The sequence below is a fragment of the Triturus cristatus genome, chromosome 9 (assembly GCF_964204655.1).
Source record: "Triturus cristatus chromosome 9, aTriCri1.1, whole genome shotgun sequence".
NCBI classification, from domain to species: domain Eukaryota; kingdom Metazoa; phylum Chordata; class Amphibia; order Caudata; family Salamandridae; genus Triturus; species Triturus cristatus.
Window position 1 is genome coordinate 878,792,876 of NC_140592.1, and position 20,520 is coordinate 878,813,395.

The following is a 20,520-nucleotide window of genomic DNA, read 5'->3' on the forward strand; positions in this document are numbered from 1 at the left end:
ACTGGGCCTCTAATGAAACATTTGGCTCTGGAATTGAGACTCTAAGAGGCGGAGACAGAGTTATTATTTGAACATTATTTAGGTCAGGTGAAGGTGAAGATGAAGATGAAAGGGATCTGTCTTGAAGTAGCGGTATATTATCAGAAAAAAAAGAATCAAGTGTCCTGCTTTCACAAGACATAATAGGTTGCGATAACGTACCTACCAGTGACGTGACCTGAGGTAGACGCTTATTTTTTACGGACTCAATAGAGCGGCGTCTCTCAGCCCGACGTTCCTCAAGAACAATATCCCTATCAATTGCTATATTGGGCCTGATTACATAGTTGTCTAATGTTCCCCTGTTAATAGTCCCTCCTAACGTGAGTTTCTCTTTAGGGACTGGTGGAGTCATAATAGAAACAAGATATATAAGGAAACGTCGGCTACTGGTAACAATTACCACTTACTAAAACAAATAATATATCTAAACGATATCTAAGGACGGCAATAAGGAATAACTTAAACAGTGAAAGATCACGCTACCAGTTTTAGATACAGAATGTCACAGTCAAGGCACTGAGTTGAAATATCAGAACAACAATGGAGCGGCTTAGCCCGGCCTCCTCAGGCCTCTGAGGGCCACAGAGGGCCCGCCCTTTGCCCGGGCTTAGCCCGGCGCGGACCCGCGCGCGGTCCCGCGAGGCGGTGGGTCAGTTTGAATTTAAGCGCCTCCAGGCGCGGGAGGCGGGTTCCTGTTCCGCTTCCTGTTCCGCCGCTGGGGATGCTGGGAAACGTAGTCCCCCTCCGCACAGCGGCCGCGTTTGTATGGCGGCGGCGGCGGGAGGGAGACAGACAACGATCGTGGAACAGCACCCGGGAAAATATACAGGTATGATGTGGCCTCATGCAGCGATGTTGGCCCTCCAAAAAGTCGCCTGAGGTAACAATAAAACCTTGTGACAAAGGAGGTGGTATTGTCATCTTCAACACCGATGACTATAAACAAAGGATGGATAACCTAATGGAATCACCCCAACACTATACCAAGATTCAGAATAACCCTGAACCCAAACTTAAAATGAGAACCCTACGCTCAGTTGAAACTGCGATTGAACGGGGAGAAATATGTCATCAAGAAGCAGAATATCTCACTCCCACTTTCACCAGGTTCCCCATCATCTATGGGGTCCCTAAGACACATAAAAATCAAATTGATCCCCCAATGAGACCGATTGTCTCTACAATCGGATCAGCCACTGAACCTTTGTCTAAATACATCGACAAATTTTTACAACCGTTGGTTACTAATTTGGAGTCATATGTCAAAGATACCGGACATTTTATATCCAAAATTGAGGGCCTTCAATTCAACCACCATAAAGAATTTCTAGTTTCTATGGATATTAAATCCTTAGACTCAAACATCCCACAGAAAGACGCACTTATGGTGGTTAAGGACATCATTGATACTCAGACGACCCTACATAACAGCAAATTCTTAATGGAATGCCTCAAGATTGTTCTGGAGGAAAACTATTTTGAGTTTGATGGAGACATCTACCATCAAATCAAAGGAGTTAGTATGGGGGCATCATGTGCCCCAAGTGTGGCCTGCCTATACATGGGGCACTTTGAAAAAAAGAACATCTATAACGAAGTGGCCCCATATTACGAGAACATCCGTTATTGGGCACGCTTCATCGATGACATCTTTTTCGTTTGGCAGGGCGAGAAGGGGAATCTCGATGAATTTTTATCATGGATAAATCTGGCAGATCCCAACCTGAGATTTACCACCCAGATTAGCAATCAAAATTTGGAATTCTTGGACGTTTGTAGTGGAACATGAGAATGCTCAATTGAAAGTATCACTCTTCACTAAACCCACATCGAGAAACACTCTCCTCCACTTTGACAGCTTCCATCCATCCAGTCAGAAGAACAGCATCCCATTCGGGCAATTTCTACGTCTCCATAGAAACTGCACCTCGATCCAAGATTATCTTCACCACTCAGAATCTATGAAACAAAAATTCATTCAAAGAGGTTATCCCAAAAGATTGGTACGCGATGCCTTCAAAAGAGCCCGCTACTATAATCGTGACTCGTTATTTGTTCCTAAAGAGAAAAAACATACCGAACAACTGGTATGTATAACAAAACACTCCTCAATTAACAACAAAATCCGACATATTGTGAATTCTCAGTGGCATCTGTTAAACCTTGACTCTGGTGCACCTAGGATTCCCAAACCGTTGTTTGCCTTTAGACGCAACAAAAACTTGAGGAATCTGTTAGTCAAGACCAAATACACAAATTCTAAGACCACATTTGTACAGAAATCCATCACTGGTGACCAACCTATTCGTGGCCACCACAAATGTGGAACATGCCACGCATGTGCCAATGCCATTGTTAGCGAAAAAATCAACTTCCGCAACCGTTCAGTGGAACTAGGGGAAATGACCAACTGTCGTACTTCGAATTGTATCTATGTCATTCTATGCCCTTGCGAATTACCCAATGTCGGAGAAACCGCTAGGGAATGCAGGGTACGGATTGGAGAGCACAAATCGAACATAAGACGCAACAATTTTTCAGCTCCACTAGTATCCCATTGGAAAGAGGCGAATCACAACGAAAGTGATTTACGCTACACTATATTGAAAAAAATACACAGCCATAAGGACAATAACATCACTAACATCTGTAAAAAACGTGAGGTTTTTTGGATATTTCTTCTAGATGCTCAAAAAAATGGCTTAAACGAGTCTTTACCATGGGAGAATGCGATATTATAACCATGATGAATACATTTTCCCGCCGATTCAGATTCTGTCGGCTTGTCTCTAATTCTAGTTACTGGCCCTTTAATTCTTATTTATTGTGGTTTGAACCTTGGGTATTTCCACAACTTCTTTGGGTAACCCCCACTTAAAGAACGTAATGCACATTTATAAGCATTTCATCTCTGTAGCTGACCGGACTGGTGTCAACTTTGTGAGTTTATCAATGGCTAGATTTCCGATCCAAGCTCGCTGATTTTTCTAGCCGAACCTTTAGTGATATGTTACTTTTCTACATACCAGCTCATTATCGTATGTTTGATTCTGTTCCATGTGGCGAACCCTATTCTGTTCTATTTGAAATGTTTCGGTGTTGTTTTACGATCGCGTGCATATTAAGTACTTTTGAGATTATGCCTTTCTCTATTGCCGGCTTATTAGTTAACCGCGTTATGTTGTCTTCGAACTGACTGCACTATTTTCCATCTCGGTCAGCTCGGATCGCCAATCGGCTTCATTACGATCTAGCTGGGATCACGTGCCCTCTGACGACATGGCTCAAGTGTCTTCTAAGTGGTTGACCTTCTAATTTAAAAGACCCATTTACACACCCGCCTTTCGCGCGGTTTCCTGTAGCGGTAACTCTTCACTCGAAAGAACGCTATCTCTACTCCGCATCGGCTCCACGCATCACGAATATTTATACAAGGTAAAAACTAGATGTGAGATTATCTTTCTGCCTTAGCACTTTATGCGAGTTTTCACACGCTTATATGACACTTATAAAAACTCTGTGTTTTTCGGCTATTTCTCCCGCGGTAATGTTGTTCCAGAATATAATCTGTGATGTTTTTTATTTAGCCTAACAACATCGCCACGTTCAAACCGACATATCCACATTAGCGTACGCTCCCGGATACATTGTTTCCATGTACCTTGTTATACAATGACGCGACTAGCAGGCGTTCCACCATCGGATTAATGATCCAAAGGTATGAGTGAATCATCCGACATTTAACCCAAAGCTGTGAGTTTTTAGCATGCTTCACGTTCATTTGAAAAGCACAAATTTTGTCGTTATTGTACACAGTCTGTTTTGTCCATTCTGCTCCTTTCCCTACCATTATTTCAAATGAGATGGGTCCTTGAAGTTTTAATTAGGCAGTGAAAATCGTCTTCAATCTTATGATTTTTAAGATACGGAAGAAAAAAAGTTTGATCTCATCCGTGACGCTTTTTTCTGAGAAACCTAGCAACTAGATGCAATTGATCACTGCGTCTTCACTAGGACAATCTGTGATATACGGAACTACAGTTTCTAGATTAGATCTTTTGAGTCTTTACGATCACTATATATGAGCCACTGAAAATTACAACTCATGGCTACTTCATCTTAAACTTGTGCTTTGGTTTATTTTCATCTATTAGTCTGAAATTGTTAAAAGGAATCGACTTACCAGCAAAAACAGAACAGGAGCTATCCCCTATTTTGAAGTTTCATGACAACATCTTATGCCGTACAACTTGCCAGGCAAGTAGTTTTCGTCTATCCTTAACGTGTGAATCATGTTTAACCTGTTCTTAAGTCATCAACCAATGTGTGTTTTTTCTTTCTCTATTTATATCGTACTATTTAGGACACTGACAGTTGGGACTCCTCCAGTATTTATCTCGCGTTTTTCTTTACCACTAATCTGATGTACTTTAGGATTTAATTCAGGTGAGTGTTTAATATAGTGTATCATAGACCCACTATTTCTTTATCTTTTATTGTTGTTTTTGTTTTTATGTTATCCCAATAGTTACCCAGGAGGGTCTTTGCTATTTGTCTTCTGTTCCTTTAGGGTCAATCCATCTAGTGAAAGGTGGCATATTATGTGCCGTTACTTTTAATTAATTCTTTTCGATAAATTACCTTGTGTATTTCAAAAATAAGTATTTTGCTCCATTCAATGGAAACCCAATTTGAGCGCCTGTGTGCTACACCATTTGTCCCAAAATCGAGTAACTAATAAATATCAGTGACGCATACATTTTCTTAAACTCGTAATTGATATATAGGATTAGAATAACTGTAAAATCACTGTATTACCTCCAATGAGACATTATGTTCTTTCAAAAATTTCTTACAGGCCCCTCGGACAACAGAATCGTATAAAACCTACGCCCTGAAGAAGGTGGCACCCTCATTGTTGGGTGATTGCACCGAAACGCGCGTCGGCGTGTCTTTTTATATTGTCTGGTGGTTTCCATCAATTCCAACAATATATATTAATGCTTTGAGGAGAGTTTACTTATGTGTAAATATATTTTTTTTAATGTGGTGAAAATGCATTTGTAGTATATTGATTGGTTGTGTAAGATTGTATGGTTTGTTTGGTGAGTATGAATGTAATTTAATTGTTTATATATCCCCCTTTCCTCTCTGATGGGGCCTGCCTTGGTTTTTGTATATATCCTTTCAAAAATCAATTGAATTTATGTTTTTGAGCAAATGTTTTTTTGTATATATACCAAGAGAATTATTGAACAAAAAATAAATAAAAAATATAAGCTTTAATCACTACATATATTTTTCTGCGTGCTCTCTTTCAAATGGTGTAGCCGAAAGCGACTCCTTGGGTTATATACCAGTGAGATCTTTTCGATCTATTGCTTTCTAGACAGGTAGAGCAAATCTTTTGTTTTTGATATGCCACCAACTGCGCCAGGAACCTCGGGATAATCATCGACAGTCAACTCTATGACAGCTCAAATAAACACTGCTTCCACACTTATAAGGATGCAAAGCAAGATCTTCAAATAGCTCCCCAGCAGAACCATCACCTAAGCCCTCATCACCATCAAACTGGACTACGGGAATGCCATCTACACTGGAAACCACTCACAAGTGACCAGATATCTCCAAACCATACAGAATGCAGCAGCCAGGCTCACTCTCAACTTACCACAACAAGTACACTTTGTCACCTAGCTCACGAAGCTCCACTGACTTCCCATCCACAAATAAGCTTTGTTCAAACTCCTCACGCTTTCATAGCCCTACTCAACAATGGCTTAAGATACCTCCATGACTACATCAACTTCCACAAATCCACCAGACACCTCTACTCAGTTGGATTACTACTCACAAACATCCCACACATATGCAGAACCAGATTCGGCAGTCAAGCTTGGAAGAAATTGCCCCTGCCTTTCAGAAACACCTTGTCAATCATTGAATTCTACAAGAAGCTGAAGATGTGACTCTTCAACTAGGCCATCCATCTGGAGGCCCAGAGTGCTCCAACATCAGCGACAGAATACCCTCCGCGTGATAGCTTGCTCTATAATTATGCATAAAACAACATCCATTGTGATGAGGGTTTGCAACTCAGATGTAGTATAAGTCAAATCAGTACCAAACGATGTCTGTGGGTGTTTAACCTAAGAAAACGAACTACACTCTTCTGCAGACTGACTCAATATTTTCCTGATAGCTTATTCCTCCTTTTTCTCACACTTCTTTGATCCTGGTTCTGTAGCTAATTTGTAACATTATATGTATAAATACGTTTCTTAATGGGATTCAGAAGACTTGTACTGTAGGTTCATTGTTCATTTTATTCATAAGTCTATAAAACTATTTAGCTTGGCTAAAAGTTCTACTTCCACCAATTTTATGAGTTTAGTCCCAATGCATTTTGCTCCTTTGCGTGTCTTCAGGGAAAACGTCTGAAACAACTGGAATCTGTACATCAATTAGCATCAAGCAACAGGCACATTTCCACTATATCTGAAGTATGCTCATAATGTCTTACTCAGTCGACACACAATACAAACCCTAACTCTGATGTGCTGATTAAAAATCACTGAAAAGTCAAGACGCTCATGTATTAGTGTTGTAAAAACATTTTAAATCGGATGCAAACATAAAATAGTTAACACATCTTGAATATATAAAAAGCTGAATGAGATTGCATCGTCAGGTTAAAATCAAGAGCAAAACATGCAAATAGCAGATCATTTCATAAAATAGCTGGCACTTTGCATCGAGGAGCCCTAGCTATGTCCAAAATGAAGCTACCTTCTTCAGACAATTCGAATCAGCTCAAACAAATTGGGGTCTTAATTGCCTACAATATCTAACATTTTATATCTAATTAACCAGACTGGGTACAGAAATTCAGAAACAGCCACAACCACCATCGAGGAGGTGTCGCTTTTGCATACCCTGTATGCCTCTCCTCTGGTTGGTAAGCTCAGAGTCCTACACATTGGCACAATCCATTTAGACCAAGGTTTTACATAGATTGGGCAGAAAAACAGTAGGTGCTCCTCACTTTCATGTGTGTTTGTAAAATAAAAACAATGTTCAGATTCCTGGTTCATCCTCCTCCAACTAGCGGTGAAAGTTGCTATAGGAAAGGACCAATATCTAAATTGAAGGTGCAGGGACTGAGCCCGAACAGGGCGGGTGAAGTTCAGGAATTCCTCAGCCTTACACACAGATTTATGGAGGAGTAAGGCACTTGTTAGACGCCTTTGTGAGAAAGAATGGTCCCTGTAGCTAACAGCTATCTTCTTCATATTTTTCTAACTAGGACAGCATCCCCTCTCTTAATGGATTGTGCTCGCCCCAGAACTTCCCCATGCCCAGCTTACTCCAGCCCTTCTTAAGTGTCCCAAACCATTTGATTTCCCCCCCTCCATTGGCCGACAAAACATCCCGGAGGCCCTCTTTAAGAGGGCTAACAGGCATATGCATCAATGTAAAAACCGGTCGCAAATGGGCAGATTCTCAGAATCTGCCCCTTTGCGACCAGTATTTTTGCATTTGGGATGCATCATCCCAAATGCAAAAATCGCAATTTAAGGAATCTCTAAATTGCGATTCCTTAAATTGCGATTGCATTTAAGGAATCCCAAATTGAGATTCCTTAAATGCAATGCATGGAAGTGAAAAAATTAGCGATTTCGCTAATAGGGGGAGCAAATTACCATGAAGTTGAACTTCATGGTAATTTGCAAAAACTTTGAAAAATGCACTTTTGTGCATTTTTCAAAGTTTCATGTTGCGCACACACATGCCCTTAGAGCATGTGTGTGTGCAACATATGTGCACAGATCAATTTCAGGGGTGCAATAGGGTGTCATTTTGACACCCTTGCACCCTTGAAATTGCATGAGCAATTTGCGAGTACCTACTGGTACTCGCAAATTACTCATGCAATCTCCTATTCATTCCTATGGGCCTGGAGGCCCATAGGAATGAGTGGGACGGCATTACTTAATTGCGACTCGCAATTTGCGAGTCGCAATTAAGGAATTTGTAGGAATCGCTATTTTTATAGCGATTCCTACATGCATAGGCTTTTGCAATTCCTTAATTGCGATTCCTTAAAAATCGCAATTAAGAAATCGCAAAAGTCTTTATTGATGCATGTGCCAGTATGTTCTTCAGTTCCCCAAATTCGGATCCAATGGAGGTGGGACCTCCATGCCACCAATGACAGGATCTCATGCATCCCCAGATCCAAACGGAGCATTACAAGAGGCGTGCCCTCCCTAGGTTCACCAGGCTTCTGGCGACGTTGTTGTCTGCTATGGTCAGTGTACTAATGTTACAATGCCCCCATAATTCCACGCCATAAAGAGCAGCCCCCCTAGCTTGGGTCTTGTAGATTTCCACTGCTGACCATACAGGGGACCATGATGCTTTTTGAGCCAGCTTAAGTATGGCTCCATCCCACTGTTTTACGATTAAGGTGCTCTTTAGAATTTGCTGATCACAGGATCCAGACTCCTCAAGCCTGATGCAAAGGTAATCACACTCCTGGACTCTTTCAAGAACTTCTGACCCCACTCACCCTACCCTTCTTGGTAAACGCCATATACTTGGTCTTAGAAGGGCCAAAATCACTGCAAAACTGATTAAAGCTGTCAGTCAGCATGAGGGGCGTGGCCAGAAGCCAAACATGGCACTTGCATAACTTGCGGGCTTCCAGACCCGAGCCCTGCAACCTACAATCATTAATGGCCTAACAACAGCATGGAGTCCTGTGGGCATATCAGACTTAGCACTCAGCAGTGTTTTGGTGCATCGGTGAGCCACGAGCCCTCTGTGTCAGACGAGAAACTGAGAAGTGACTGAGTGCTGGGCCGTGCAGCCTGCAGGGAAACAGCGAGAATACCACAGCCGAGACTGGCTGCGGCGGGGGTCTCCGTTGCACCTGAGGATCGCCTTGGTTAGACCCCCCCTGCAATACAGTGAAACAGAGTGTGGAGTACACCCTATCAGACCCCGATTGCAGTGCCTGCTGGCGAGCTGCAATATCCAGTCCAGCACATTGCGATGGGCCACGACAGAATGTGAGGCCGGGGCACCGGAGGATACTGGGGGGTAGCGGGTATCCATGCGAGAGCCCGGGAAGACTGTCTGCCGGGCGCCCGTTGCTGCCATGGGGCCTGCACCCATCCGGGGATTGAAATAAAAGTAGATTCAAACTATCAGAAGTCCTGCCCCGGCGCACAGCCCCACCTTGCAATTAAGATCTCCTGCCGGGCCATACCAGGAGAGGTGTGAGCCCTGGTACAACAAACTAGACACCAGCCACCAGTGGTTGGAGGCCTGTTTTTAGAGGCTGTACTTAGACTTGAGCTGCGAGGCCTCGCCGGGGGAGAAGAGTAATGAGCGGGCCGAGCAGCAGGTCCAGTTGAGAGTGTGGGCTGAAATCTATGAACACAACTGGTGCGTACAAGCCGTGCGACCCCTGATGTGAAGTGGGCCCCCAAATAGGCGATTCAACCACACATTTGTCTCTGATATCAAATCCAGAACACAATGACAGAGGTATGATCTACTGCAGTCTGTCCCTGTAGTGAGCGCCAGAAACTTTTAAAGGACTGAATTAATACAGCGCCATTGAGGAAATTATCCCACAACTTTCTTAGAGACCTAATGATAAACCCCAGTTGGGTAAGCGAGTAGAACAGATAGACCACACATTACGCAATACCACCATGAATATAGAGCGCACAAAGTGCGTCAAGGATTGAATAGAGACACTGGGACTAAATACCCTCCTATACCTACTAGAAAACAACTTAGCAGAATAGATAACTGGGAGGTTCCTCACATGGTAACCCACATGGGGTGCACCAAGACCAAGGACAAAAGAGACCCACTCCATACGCACTTCCGCTCCATCCCACCTGTTAGCTCACCAGCTATGTTTACCATTGTCAGCGTACCGAATATAATGGAGACTCCTCCTGTCAATAAAGTGGATTTAATTCTCCAAGAAATAAGACAATCACAAGCGGCTTTGGAACAGAGGATTGGAACAATAAACCTGTTGAAAAGACGATCAACGTAAGTTATTGGACAGAGTCAAATCCAGTGAAACAGCACTGAAAGATATGTCCCCGGGTCACAAAGAACACTCCTCACAGCTCCAGTGACTGGAGCAACAAATTGATCAACTACAGCAATAAGCGGAGGGCAGAGCCCGTTGCAATAATGTGAGAATTGTTGGGATCCCAGAGGGGAAGAAAGGCCCTAATGCCACACAGTTTATTGAAACTTGGATCCAGTCAGAGGTGGCTACTGAGGGACTGTCAGACTGGTTCACTCTGGAGAGAGCCCATAGAGTCTCTACTAGGAAACCAATCCCTGGAGCCCTGCCGCAACCTATAGTGGCCCGAATCCTGAACTTCAAAGACAGGGACACCAAGCTGCAAGCGGAAAAGCGCCTATTCTAATAGACAATGCGAGAATCTCTCTTTTCTCTAACTATACCATCGTAGTACAGCACAAACACGCTTCCTTTTAGAAAGTTAAAAAACATCTGCGGTAAGCCGGCCTTACTTTTGCACTGTTGTTCCCAGCTAGGTTGGAGGTAATACATGACCAGAACACAAATTTCTTCGATACCCCTGAACAAGCCTGGCAATGGCTTGAGCAACAGATCCCTGGTATGTGCACCACAAATGCACTGAGTGCAGCACCGCCCAGGGGGCAACACACTACAGGTCAGAGACGCCGGATCTGGACTACACGAGGAAATAACAAATGGACTCCCTCCCCGCAGCAAGCCCTAGAAGGACAATTGCAGCAACACGTTCAGCACAAGAGATTCAGAGGTCTAAACCATCCATCAGCTCCAGCGCATCAAAGGCCAGTGTCTCAAATGGCAGCATGGCACTGTTTCCGTCTTGCACGCCACAAATGGTTAATGACTTATTGGGCTGACCACATGGATGAAATGACCATGTGATTTCTGTACTTGAACAGGGAGTTGATGGTGACCGAGGTGCTACCAAACACACTCATACAATAGATGTGGCATGGCTCATGAGGACAATGGGTTAATACAGTATGTTTTTAATTACTATACAGATGTGTTTCTGCTCTCTCGAGAATGCTAATGAAGGGTCCCTTTCATCCTGTTGGCACGGATGGTTGTTTTTCACTGGACCGAGTATTTGATGAAGGTTCAGTCTAGTTTATCGAAGTCACGTACTGGAATTTTAGGGGAATGGCGAAAAGTGCTGAAGATGTCGCAAGTGAATGATGATGTGAACCCGGGGATGCCCACTGTGTTGAATACTTATAATGTTATAACATGGAATGCGAGGGGCATGGGTTCAATACTATAGCGGCACAGTATTTTAGCACAATTACATGGATGCCCGACACATTGCTTTCATTCAAGAGACGCACTTGGTTGACACAGTTTTGCAAACATTGCGTAGGAGGTGGAGAGAACAATTTCTCTACACAACCCAAAACTGCATACTCGAGGGGTGCCGCAATATGGCTGCGCTCAGGGCTTCCATTTGCAGTTATAGACTCTAGAATCGACACACAAGGTTGTTATGTATTGTTGAAGAGTACACTAGACGGAGAACCTCTGCTACTATGATGTATTTAGGCACCCAAGACCGAATAGAATGCATTCCTCACTCATTTGTCTATGACACTGAGAGACTTCACCCAATACCCATGGGTATTAGGAGGGGATTTTAATGCAGTGCGTGATCTAACATTAGATAGGTCTTATCCTCCCCTTCAGGGCACCGGCCCGGCGCATCAGGCTTGGTGCTGAAGCAATGGGTAGATGGTTGGGAACTCCTGGATGTGTGGCGCTGCCGTAATAGGGCCTCAGGGAATACTCCTTTTATTCTTATCCACAAATGCTTTATTCCTGGCTGAATAGGCTCCTCTGCTCTTCATACTTCTAACCTAAAATAACTCATGCTACATATCTAGGTAAAAAGATATCCAACCACTGTCCTCTCGAGTTCACATTTAAATAGGCAGTGTACCTGCCCCCACTCCAACATGAAAATTGCAACCACGCTTATTAGAGGACGGAGTCTTCAGAGAGACTTTATCCGAGATAATTGATAATTCTCAGAGAACACCAGGAAAGCCTCTTCCCCATTGTTGGAATGGGAGGCCTTCAAGGTGGTGGAGTGAGGGGCGGCAATTAACACAATAGCAGGAGCCAGAAGGGGCACGTACCGGGCCCTTGACATCCTTGAGAAATCCCTAGGCCCCTTGAAAGGAAGGGCAGGAAAGAGCGCTGAAAGCGCATCCCAGCTTCAAAAAGCCAGAATAACACATGCGGAACTGCTGGAGCGACTCCGGTTGATAGATTATAGGGCTTATACACAAAAAGTACACACTGAGGCAGACAAATCCGGCACCTTACTGGCATGATTGATAAGACCTGACCTATATTCCATGCCGATTCTCTGGGTACATACACTTTTTAAAATTTATTTTTATAAATTTTTCCAAAAGGGCAATACAGAAAAGAAAAAACAGCACGCCACGTTACACTGTATCATTGTGGTGTGAGAAAGTGCCATCTTTCTTGCATGGTATGCCCCCACTTTTTGCTGAATTGCTGAGTATACTTAGACTGAGTATGCCCTGGACTCCTGCCAATCAGGTGCCCAGGGCCTATGTTCCTTCCCTAAAACACACAAAACCCAAATTGGCAAACCCTGGCCACATGTCAGCCCCTGGTAAATGGTACCCTAGGTGCCCAGGGCCTTGTGACCAGGGAAGGCCTCTAAGGGCTGCAGCACTCATTGTGCCACCCTTAGGGGCCCTGTACCCTTACACACACACACTGCCTTTGCAGGCTGGGTGCAAGACAAAACAAAGTCGACATGGCACACATCCCTGTGTGCCATGCCCATAACCTACACTGCCATGGCATACATCAGCCACCCCTCAGCTGGGTGCCTTATGCCAATGGTGTGGGCACAGGAGCAGGAGACCTGTGCCCCTACAGTACCCAGGTCCATTCCTGCGCACTGTAAGTGCAGTGCTGCCATTTAAGAGTACATGGTGCTGAGAGCTCGTCAAACACGAACTCCACAGCACCATAATGGCAACACTGAAGACTGAGAAGTTTGGTATCAAACTTCTCAGCACATTAAACCCACACTGATGCCAGTGTGGGATTTAATGTACCAAGCACCCCAGAGGGCATCTTAGAGATGCCCCCTTAAACCTAACCTACAATCCACGTCTGCTCTGAGGCTGCCTAGGCTGCCACACAGCAGACATGTTGCTGGACCCCTGGGTGGGAGAGCCCCTGCTTTCCTGAGCCTGCAACAATGCACATCCTGGGCGAGGTGCTAAATCTCCTCCCCCAGGATTGGCAGGGGGAAGCTTCAAAGGCATGCCGCCTCTGTGAGCTTCCCCAGGCCACTGCAACCCCCCACTCTGGCGGGAAGCTTGGCCGGAAACCCCAAATAAGGACAGTGGATGTGCCAGCCTGCCCACCCCACCCCTCAGGTGGGGGAGGCGAGGTGAAGCATATCTCCGGGCTCTCGCCATCTTGAAGATGGGAAGCCCTACCCTATCAGGACTAGGCTACTGCCCCCCTCACACAGGAGAGAGGCAGGATAGGGGGTGTACCCACCCCAGGACAGGGGCCCATTGGTCCCTGCCCTTCACCTACTTGTAACGCCCCTAAATCTAGTATTTAGGGGCACCCTGAACCTTCCTTCCCCAGATTCCAAAATACAAAGAAGAGCAAGAAGAAAGAAGACCTGCCCTGCAGCTGCTGAGATGAGAAAGACACCAACTGCTTTGGCCCCAGCCCTACTGGCCTGTCGACCCTCGAACCTGCTCCTGCTCCAACCCGGCATCTCTTGTGGCCAGCAACCTCACAAACCCCGGAGGACCTGGCTACCTTTTGGCTCTAAGACCCTGGGACTCCCATGAGTAGAGGCTCTACTCAAAACCTACCTCTAATCCCTGGCAGCAGCCCGGAACCGCGAACCCAGCACACAACGGCCCCCACAATGCTAAGGATGCCTGGCCTCCACCTTGGGGGTGCCCAGGAGTGGACGCCTCACAGGGAAAGCCAGGATGGGTTCTACAGCGGTATTCGTACAAGCGCCTTGAGACCCTTGCGGGTGAGTAGTGCGCTATACAAGTATCAATTTACATTTACTCTGCACCAGCCAAGCCTGGCCAGTGAACAAAGACCACGAGGACGACCCCACGGCGACTGTGACCCCGAGTCCGGCACCCAAGGACCTCCCTTGACACTCCTGAAGAAGCCTGCAGCCTCAGAACAAGGTGCCCCCCCTACCGTGATCAACAGAGGGTAAGATTTCCCGATACCAAAAGGCACCCCTGTACGCGGCCCCCTGTGCCCAATCCCGGGGTACCTACCTATCCTCCAACTACCCAACTTACCTCTCGAAGTGGTGGTGGCACCTGAAGAATCCTCGTCCCCGAGCTTGCAGTCTTTTTCTAAACCAGAGATTGAGCGCCCGAAGGCTCAAAAGCACCCTGCACCCAGCTGCCCGAGTGGCCCTGGCAGTGTAACCTCTACACCTACCTACTTCCCCTCTTGCCCTGAGTAAGTGACCAGGAGCCCAGCTCCCACAGCCGCGTGGCTTGCTAGTCAGCAGCCACCAACCAAGGCCCCCCTATCCCTCATAGGATAACATTGGGCCTAACTCTCTCTGCACCCGGCCGCCCTAGAGTCGCTGAGGGTGAACCAACTGTACCTACCTGACCCTGGGGGACCCCTGAGTCTATACCCAGAACCTCAACTCTGCCAGTCGAGTACTTACCTTTAAACCGATAACTCTATTTTCTTTATAGAGTAACATTGACTTGCTTTTTCCTGAAATTTCTAAGTGTGGACTTTTCAAATCTTAAAATATTCACCAAAAATCAGCTGAGTAACCAAAACGAAAATACTCACCTGCTCTTAGGTGAGCTCCCAGTGCTGGATCTTGGTGCCCAGCACTGACGCTGAAAAATACTTACAACTGTACTTACCAGTAACCCAATTTTCTCCCTCAGGAAATCATTGACTGTTTTTCTGTGAAATTTCTTCTAAGTGTCAGTTTCTGCAATCTTTAAATATTCTTTAAAAATCGTATAATATCTGAAAACGTAATTACTTACCTGTTTTGGATAAAGGTCCCAGTACTGAGTCTAGGCACCCAGTACTGGATTACAAAAGTAACGAGAACTTACTGTACCCGTGTTAGACCTGTCAGCCCTTTGGGTGGTCCCTCCTCATCATTATTTATTTTGTCCCACTTTTGCCTCAAACCCTGTGTGAATTTTTCCTTTTTGGGAACCACCAGACTTTTTCGTGTTGCTACAGATTCAGGGAACCATTTTAGCTACCCCTGAAACTTCTGTCTGAGGGCCTGGAGCACAAAATGGTGGCCACCTGTGACATCACCAGCATCCACTGGAACCTACCAGCACCTTCCAGAACATTCCAGGAGATTCCAGAACCCTGTGACCGTTGGAGGCGGTTTAGAATGTTGGGAGGATAAGAGAGGCAGTTGGCAGTTGGAGCTGGCAGTTGGCACCTGACTGGTGAAGAGAGAGGAGCACAACAGTGAAGGAGGAAGGAGTGAAGCAGCAGGGGTGGAAACTTGTGCCTGGAGTGGGGTCCATAAACCCACCCTTGATACTTGTCCCTACTGATGGATCCCAGCCTATAGCCCTGTGTGGGAAGAAGACGGAAGAAACTTATCCTAAGGACCTGGACAGCAGGAACAGGCCTTAGAACCAAGAAAACAGCAAGATTCTGACCTGAGAACTGGTTTCCCTGGAGTCCGGCGTCGAGTAGCCTGAAGACCTGGAGCCCGAGGTGGAGAAGCGGCGCTGACTGAAGTAGCAGACGTCGTACCCGGAGCCGCCTGAGGTCGTGAGAGGGCGCCGACGGAGGTCGTGAGGAATACCAGAGGTCGAGGAGGAAGTGAACCGAGGTCGAGCGAGCGGCGTCATCGGAGGAGTGAAGTCCGCCCTCCGGAGTCGTCGGAGACCGAGGTAGAGGAGCACCGGAGGTCGGGAGTGAGGATCGCACTCCGGAGTCGCCCGGAGCCTGTGAGGAGGAGCACCGGAGGTCGGGGGTGAGGATCGCACCCCGGAGTCGCCGGAAGTCGACATCGAGGCCAGGCCGGCCGACGTCATCGGAGCCGAGAGCGCCATCGGACCGGAGCCGCCCGAAGTCGACATCGTGAAGAGACTGCCCGACGCCGTCGAATCGGAGGTCGAGATCGAACCGAGGCCACCGACATCGGACCGGAACCGCCTGCCGGCGTCGTCAAAGAACTGACATTGTGCCGAGGCCGCCGAGACCGAACCGGAACCGCCTCCCGGCGTCGACACGACTCCAGCGGCGTCGGAACATCAGAAAAAGGGCAGTAAGTGGAGTAGAGGGCGCCTAAGGCCCTGTGGAGACCTGAGAGACTGCTCTAAGGGGCTAGGGAGGTGCTGAAACCAACCTGACTGTGCAAGGGGTGAACTGGGACTAACCTAGAGAGGTTGTGTGGAGAGAGAAAGCCAGGGCACTGGTATTCCCCCCTTTGATCTACCTCAGTTTAGGCCTCAGCCTTGTCCCAGCCAGGGAGTAGCCCCCCTCAAGCCTTCCACAACCCTACAAGCTGTGCCTGGGCCAAATCAGCCCATAAGAATTGAAGTGTCATCTGATTACATGAGTGTGGCTGTATACTTTTAATTATTTATTGGGGATACTGTATTTATTGAGTTTTTACCTATTTATTGCTGCACTATATTTATAGGTCCACAGGACTTGTTGGTGTACAATATTTATTGGTACAGTATTTATTGCCTCAAAGTATTTAATTGTCTGTATATATTGCACTTGTATTTATGCCCTGTTATTTATGATCACCCCTATTTATTTCATCAAACAGCCAATATTTATTTGACCTGCACTAATTGAAACTTGTATATTGTGATTGACCTATTTATTTTTCCAATCAGCAACTAAGAGAAAAAGATAAAGAAAGAATATTTTCATAATTTTTACGGTGTAGAGTCGTTTTTGGAACGGATGCACGCATGGTTATTGTATGGGTATATTGTATGCTTAGCACTGCGCCTGTTTCCTGACCACTCGAGCCAAGCTACCCCATTGTGTTGGGAAGGTCCACCGCCACCCTGCGGAGTGGGAGTGGGGCTGTTTCCAACATAAATTGGTGTTCAGTGGTGGGATAGAGCTGTGCCTACATATACTCAACAATAACTGTGGGTAGTCCATAGGCCTACACCGGGAGTTTTCTCACAGCGGCCTTCCTAATTGTGGGTTTTTGTTTTTTCCAAATTTACTCTGGTGGTGGGAGGAGGTATTACTAAAAGTACCACCCTACATTGTTACTGCACAAAACCTGTCCTCTAACCTGAGTGGGCAAGATGGAGTTTGTACTGGAAGATTTAGAAACGTACACTGTGGCCCAACTCAGGGAGTTTTGCCAGCGGGAGGGGGTGTACTGTCCCCCAGGAGCAAAGAAGGGTGCACTCCAAACCAGCTTAAGGGCTTGGGGGGAGGCACGCCGAGAAAGCAAGGCTGAGGAGGAAGACAGGGATGGAGAGCCTGACCCCGAGGGGGCTGAGATGTACCAACCTGAGGTGGGGAACCTGTCAGCAGGGCCCAGGACACTTTCTAGGAAGGGCAGCACTGTCTCTAGCGGGGGCTTATCCAGCGTGGAGTTAGCAGATCGGAGAGAGAAAAGACAGCTCACATGGGATTTAGCAAAGCTGGAGAAGGAGAAGGAGGAACAGAGGTTGGCTCATGAGACGGAGAAAGAGAGGATGGCTCATGAGATAAGACTGAAAGAGATAGAGCTTCAGATCTTAAGAATTGGGGCACCAACTGTTCCTAATGGTGGCAGCAAAGACCAAGAAATCACCAGGGAATCCAAACCTTACCTGCCAAAGGACATAGTAGCTAGCTATGGGGCGGGTGACGACATCGCCAAGTGGCTAGCAGCCTATGAGGTCTCGTTGAGGGCCCATGGGGTTCCAGTGAAGTATTGGGGAGGAGGATTGTATAGGTACATGCCTCCAGCTGGTAGGGATGCTTTATTGGCCCTCGAAGAGGATGAGCAGACCCACTACCCCACCATGAAACTGGCGCTCATCAGAAAGTTTGGACTAACACCTGAAAAGTACAGACAGAAGTTCAGGGGTAGTCACAAACTGGGCACACAGAATTGGGTGGACTTCCTGGACTATGCAAAGAAGGCACTGGAAGGTTGGATTCAGGGCAGTGAAGTGAGGAACTACGAGGAGTTGTTTGACCTAGTACTGAAGGAACACCTGCTCGAAAAATGTTTCCCTGAACTGCGGCAACACCTGGTGGATAGCAAGCTGACCAGTCCCCGGAAGCTTGCTGAGGAGGCGGACATTTGGGCTAGTACCCGGGTGTCCACAAGGGGGACTGGAGGGGATACTCAAAAGGCCGGACAGGGCGCCCCCCAGAAGAAAGAAGGAGGGGAAAAGAAAAAGGAGTTCTCCAAAGGCCCCCAAAATAACTTCCAAGGGAAGGGAACAGGATTCACCTCTAAGGCTAACCCACCCAGAAACCCTAATCCTGGCCAGAGTCAGCAGCCAAGGGTTGTCCATTGCTACGAGTGTGGTGGCGTTGGACACTATAAAGGAGACCCGAAGTGTCAGAAACGATCACCCCCTCCCACTGGAGGAAAGACCCCCGGAGTAGCTAGTGTAGTGCTCGGGGAGGAGATGCCCTTAACTAAGGGAAGGGAGTGGGCGGGTGTCACTTTAGTGTCCCTGGGAGAGCGGGAGATGGTTCCTAAGATCCAGGTGCCCGCAAATACCGCAAAGTATGGGCAGTGGATCACCATCAACGGCCAAAGAGGGGAGGCTCTGAGAGACACAGGAGCCAGTATGACTATGGTGCGTAGCCAGCTGGTGTCTCCAGAGCAGGTAATTCCCGATGTACTCCACCCAGCCGCGATGGCTGACGGCAGAACAGGTCACTATCCAGTGGCCGAGGTTCCCTTTGAATGGGGGGGGGTTGCAGGTTCACTTCGAGTTGCCGTAAGCCCTGCCGTGCCAGTCGATTGTCTGCTGGGCAATGACATGGAGCACAACGCTTGGAAGGAGGTGGAATACCGGACTCACACCGAGATGCTGGGTACACCTGACTGGGCCTGTGTTAGCACAAGGTCCGAGACTACCCGAAGAGGGAGTTCATTCCGGCTGGAGCCTGGAACAAAGGCCCAGCCAGCTGCCAGTCAAGGGAAGAACCGAGGACAGGAGGAGCCTGCCTCGGCGTCTCCACCCCGTAGGACGGATAGGCCACCGGAGGTGGTGGACCAGGAGTCTGCGGAGGGGGACGTTACCAACCTGGAGGACCTACCCATCCCGGCCGAGTGGCACGTGGAGGGAGGCCCGTCCAGGGAGGAATTCTGCCAGGGCCAGAGGGAGTGCCCTACCCTTGAGGGGCTGAGGCGACAGGCCGAAGCCCAGGCAGCAGGGAACGTTGAAGGGAACTACAGTGTTTACTGGGAGGATGGCCTCCTCTACAGTGAACCCAAGGCACCCCTACATGGATCGTCACGAGCCTTGGTAGTTCCTCAACGTTATCGAGCCTTCCTTTTAGAGTTGGCTCACGAGATCCCCTTGGCAGGACACCTGGGGCAAGACAAGACCTTCGCCCGTCTTGTCCCACACTTTTATTGGCCTCAGATGAAAGTGTCGTCCGATACCTACTGCCGGACATGTGTGTCTTGCCAAGCCAGTGGGAAAACAGGGGTGAAGCTGAAAGCTCCCCTGGAACCACTTCCTGTCGTTAGCACCCCCTTTGAAAGGGTGGGCATCGACATTGTGGGTCCATTAGATCCACCAACTACAGCTGGTCACAGGTTTATCCTGGTTCTGGTGGATCATGCCACACGGTACCCAGAGGCAATACCTCTGAGGACCATAACAGCACCTGTTGTGGCTAGGGCCCTGATGGGAATCTTTACCCGAGTGGGTTTTCCCAAGGAAGTTGTGTCTGACAGGGGGACCAACTTCATGTCAGCATATATGCGGGCAATGTGGAAGGAGTGTGGAGTGACCTACCGGTTCACAACTCCTTACCACCCCCAGACCAATGGTCTGGTGGAAAGGTTTAACAAAACCTTAAAAGGCATGATCAGAAGTCTGCCTGAAGGCCTGCGGAGGAAATGGGACGTCCTCCTACCCTGTCTACTCTTTTCTTACAGGGAAGTGCCACAGAAGGGAGTGGGCTTCAGCCCCTTCGAGCTTCTGTATGGGCACCCTGTACGTGGACCTCTTAACCTGGTGAGAGACGGATGGGAAAGAACTCCCAGAAAGCTCCCCCAGGATGTGGTGAGCTACATGCTGGCCTTCCGGAGCCAAATGGCTAAGTTGTGGAAGCAAGCTTCTGACAACCTGGAAGCCAGCCAAGCAGTGATGAAGGCGTGGTATGAC

The 20,520-nt window shown here is 47.3% G+C and overlaps 1 protein-coding gene and 1 long non-coding RNA gene across 2 annotated transcripts in view; both read left to right on the plus strand.

The window, feature by feature from the left end:
* The window catches only part of LOC146799004 (uncharacterized), a 220,127-nt gene that overhangs the window by 81,993 nt on the left and 117,614 nt on the right, over nucleotides 1-20,520 (plus strand). The window lies entirely within an intron of this gene.
* Nucleotides 3,385-5,251, plus strand: LOC146799005 (uncharacterized). Its single transcript, XR_014969229.1, has 5 exons — nucleotides 3,385-3,477; nucleotides 3,630-3,760; nucleotides 4,197-4,299; nucleotides 4,406-4,488; nucleotides 4,901-5,251. It is a non-coding gene; the product is annotated as an uncharacterized LOC146799005 (long non-coding RNA).